Source organism: Rhincodon typus, chromosome 1 (genome assembly GCF_021869965.1).
Source record: "Rhincodon typus isolate 14 chromosome 1, sRhiTyp1.1, whole genome shotgun sequence".
NCBI lineage: Eukaryota > Metazoa > Chordata > Chondrichthyes > Orectolobiformes > Rhincodontidae > Rhincodon > Rhincodon typus.
Window position 1 is genome coordinate 19196167 of NC_063332.1, and position 4567 is coordinate 19200733.

General features: G+C 43.4%; 1 pseudogene; it reads right to left on the minus strand.

Annotated features, from left to right (window-relative positions):
* Positions 1-721: 721 nt before the first annotated feature.
* Positions 722-4326, minus strand: LOC125484381 (annotated as a pseudogene).
* Between the last annotated feature and the right edge of the window lie 241 nt (positions 4327-4567).

Sequence of the window (4567 nt, forward strand, 5' to 3'; positions counted from 1 at the left end):
AGGAAAACCATTTTACAACCATGACAGCTGTGCTTTCTTAACCTACACTGGTGGCTGGTTAAGTGATACTCCTTGATTTTAAATTATTCATCCATGTTTTCGAAATGCTTCGTGCTCGATGTAACCTCCTCCAGCCCCGAAGTTATCTACACTCATCCAACTCTGACTTCCTGAGTGAGCCTGATTTTAAGTGCCCCACCAGTCACGCAGTCAAAGGCTGGGATCTGAAGCTCAGGAACTCCAGCAATGGGCTGTTGTGACAAAAGTGGGGGCAGCGAATCAGCATGCCTCCAGGCTCTGGGCTCAGGATGAAAGGACTGCTTTATAAAGCTAATGCATTGGCGTGGGATGTGAGACAACCTGAGCTGGTGGGCCCTATTTTACCCTCTCTGTTGGTTTTCGCTCTCACTGAGAACAACCGAGTGAGACTTCAAAAGAGACCTCCTGATTCACAGCAGCCTACTTTACACAATCGCGCAAAGACCCTACACACCAGCCCACAATTGTTGGATCTTGCAGTATCGGCTCCACAGATAGAAAAAGGGAGAAAAGTTACTGACTCCTGACACAAACAGGTCCAGGGTGCTCAGCGCCACCTGAAAAATAATCATCACATTTTTATCCTTTAGCCTTTTATCCTTTTATCCTTCATCTTCAAATATATAACATCTGCGCAGATTCTCCCCTTTCTGGTCAACTCTTTTCTCCTACATTTTTCTGCCTATGTTACTTTACATTTTATTTTGCAGTTTTTTTTTAGGTTTATTTTTAACCAAGCATTTGCATAATTTTCATCAACATTGACTGGTTGCAGACGTTTGTAGGATGTGACAGGGACAGAGGTTACCAACGTAGATTTGTTCAGACAATGCTCATCCTCATCGTGCTTTCAGGATGAATGCACACAAATGTCACGTGGACCATTTATTGCATCTTTAGCCCAACTGTCTTGTTCAAATAAGTGTCAATACCGACATCAGAAATACCCATTTCCTTCACTGCAAATTTACAGATTTCCTTAATGGCGTGTGGAGCACGTCTCTTAAAACCCACGCCATTGATAAACTTGTGGACATTTACTGTATATTCCCTTGTAACCACTTTGGTAATGGCAAGACGGCCCTTCTTTATCTCTCCACCTTTCTTATCGAGAGCCAATGCGTCAGGAAATCCAGTCAGCTTAGAGTTTTTCCCCGATTCCTACCAACTCAAGTTTTGCTAGTTCTTGTATGACTCATCAACAATTGCATTTAAGTAGCACTTATAACACAGTGAGAGTGGGAATAACTCCACAGAGGCCAGTATCCCGTCACCAAGTCACCCTTTATTTACACATGAACTATGACTTTAGTACTGCCTCATTCAGAGCCAACTCCCAGAGTGTCAGTATGACTGACACTGCCCTTTTCTGTCTGCCTGCCAGGGCTCCCTGATTGGACCAGATTAACAGCCCCAATCAGGGAACTCCTATTCTCTGAGGTCCAGCTGGCTGACCACTGTAGAACATTGCAAGATGTTCCACCGAAACGTCACGCAAAGATTTGCAAGGAGCCCTGTGAGAGGATAATAAATGGGTTTTAAGGGAGTGTCTTAAAGGAAAAGGGTGATGTAGAAAGGTGGGGAGATGAAGTCCCAAGCTGCTGAAGGCACAGCCAGGAAAGGAGAAGCAATGTCAATCAGGGATGCTCAAGTAGCAGAATTGGAAGAGCACAGAGTTCTCAGAGGGATTGAGAGTTTCCATTTACAGATGTGCCTCTCTGAAATGGCTGCTCCCTTGCTTCATTCCTGGTGGGTATCCAGGCGATCACTGACTCTCTCCTGGGTCCCATGTCCCATGACAAACAGATCATAGGGCCTCAGTGCCATGCACTCTGAACAATTCTGCTCCCCTCGCCAACCAGCACAGAGAAGGCTTTCATCCCAGTATCACTCAGATAGTGTCACACAAACCCAAAGCAGCTGCTACTTGCTGCTTTGACTCTGCTAACATACTGCAGCTGTGTGGAATATTCTGTTCTGAAGACTGGTGTAAAGTGACTTCTATATACTGCATCTGACAGTGGATTTGGATGAGAGTAGCCACATTCACCGAAACTGCTTGATCATTGTATTTGCTGTGGTATCTCTAGGCGGAATCCTGGCAGGCCTGGAGATATGGGGGAGTGGTAACGTGTGGGAGGGGGAATGTGGAGGGAATGAGAGGAAGAAGGGGGAATGTAATGTGGAGGGCAGCTGGTATGTCTGAATCCTTTCAGGTTGAGTGTATCTGCCTCTTTTTTAACAATAACTTGCATTTATATAGTACCTTTGACACTGCAAGGCATCCCAGGATGCTCCACAGAAGGCAATCAGAAGGTAACTGGCACCAAGCCACATTTTTTAAAGTATTATTTCCTGGGATGTGGACAGCATTTATTGCCTATCACTAATTGCCCTTGAGAAGGTAATATAAAGACGAGGATATAAAGGGATACCACGGAAGGTCAACAAAAGCTTGATCAGCAAGGTAGATCTTATAGAACATTTTGAAAGGAACCGGAGCTGTTTTGTAAGTTCCAGAGATTAGTTCATTGATAACTGAAGGCGTGGCTGTCAATGGTGGAACAAATGATGGCAATGGGGGAAGATGGTAGTGTCGTGGTGATAGCACTGCAATAGCAAGATAGAGCCCAATGCTAAAGCTGTGGAGACATGGGTTCATCTCTCCCAGAGATCTCAGGAGGAGCTGCAGTACTGGAGGAGATTAAAGGTATAAAGGAGAGGTGAGACCCCAGTTGGAAAATCATTCAAATCATTCCCCATTTAGCTCTTTCTGATGCAATGAATTTCACATTCTCACCTTTCATGTGAAAAAGAATATTCAGAGATTGCTTTAGATGAATTTAATTCTAATTCTGTTATTAGGTGTATATTCCTCTTCTGCGTAGGTTCTGCTTTGGAATTAACTACCAAGATAGCAACATCCACCCCACCTATCCAATAGATTTCTTCCAGCATGTTAAATACTCTACAAGATCAACCCTTTAAAGTCCTTATCTAAAGGGAATATAATCTGGGTTCGACCAACTGAAGTATAATTCAGCCCTTTTCTTTCAAATATCGTCCTCATGAAGCATAACCTGACTTAATTCAAGATTGCTATAAAGTTAAGTGGTGCGGTGGAGCAAGCAGGAGACTGGGATTGTGTAGGACAGGGTGAAGGTAGGGAATGGGGTGGTGTATTGACCAAAACTGAACACAATGGGAGTGATTTTACAGGGAATGCAATTTGGAAACTCACACTGCTGTTCTGAAATGAACCCTCTGAGTGGAAACCTGTGATGGAAAACTTTTGCACTCCAGCATTTGGGAACATTTTCATTCCAAGTATGAGGTAGCCTGCAATAAACCCTTTAATCGCTTGCAAATTATACATTCAACTTTTTCTGGGTAACAGCAGAAAGTTAGGATCCTGTTTGCAACCATTGACATTGAAGAAGAAATCCAAACACATTGTTGTAATTAACTGAACTGTGCCACATTATTTCATGTTTTTAAATAAAATCAAACTGCATTGCACATAAAAGCCTAAACAAATCAAAGGTTGTTAACTTGATATAATTTATAATGCCCTATGTTATGTACACAGTTTTACTCATTATTTCTCCCAATAATTCTCGAACTTCATGATGTTTATTTACTTCTGGCTGGTGCCACACATGTTATGCCACAGTCCTCTGGAATTATTTTCATTGCCTTCAGTTCTCAGAGGAAAGATACATTATATCAGTTCTTTATGCCGGTTGGCCTTCCAATGTGGTCAGTCTCATCAAGGCAATAAACTGATCCCACTTACCCAATGCGAGACATAGCTCAGTTAGCAACACTCTCGCCTTGCCGTCAAAAATTTGTGGATTTGAGTCCCACTCAGATATTAAAGCATACAACTCTAGATTGGCACTCCAGCCTACAGATGTGACCTTAAACCTAGATCCTGGTCTCTTAGGCAGATTTAAAAGATCCCATGACATTATTTCAAAAAAAAAGGCTATGATCCTTGGTGACCTTGCCCAGGGCTTTGCAAACTGTGGGCTGTGACCCCAGTGGGGTGGGTCACCAAATATTTGGTGTTGCGAGCTCTGACATGCAGCCCTGATGCAGTGTGAGTAGTTGTGAGGCCCCTTTAAACCCCTGCAGTATTTTAAATAGTGAGCGTGGCCTTACTGCCTGATATTGTGTTCTAAAAAACCTAATGGCAAGACCGATGCTTTTCACTGAAAGTGTTTTCTTGCTGCCACTCGCTTTCAGCGGCCTCTCGCTCCCTCCTCTGCTCTCTCGCCCCCTCATTCCCCATTGTCCACTCTGACAGATCTAAGGTCCCAGTAACTTTCGCGGGTCAAAATCAGGCCACAATAGGAAAATATCTGAGAAGCACTGACGTAGCCTATTGTTAGCAAAATCAGTATAACAGCTTCAGTTTGCTGTTTGTGGCAACCTGCTGTGTACAAATGGGCTGCTGCACATGCCACATTACAACAGCGATCACTTTAAAAGATCATTGGCTGTTAAGCACTTTACAAAGTCCTGA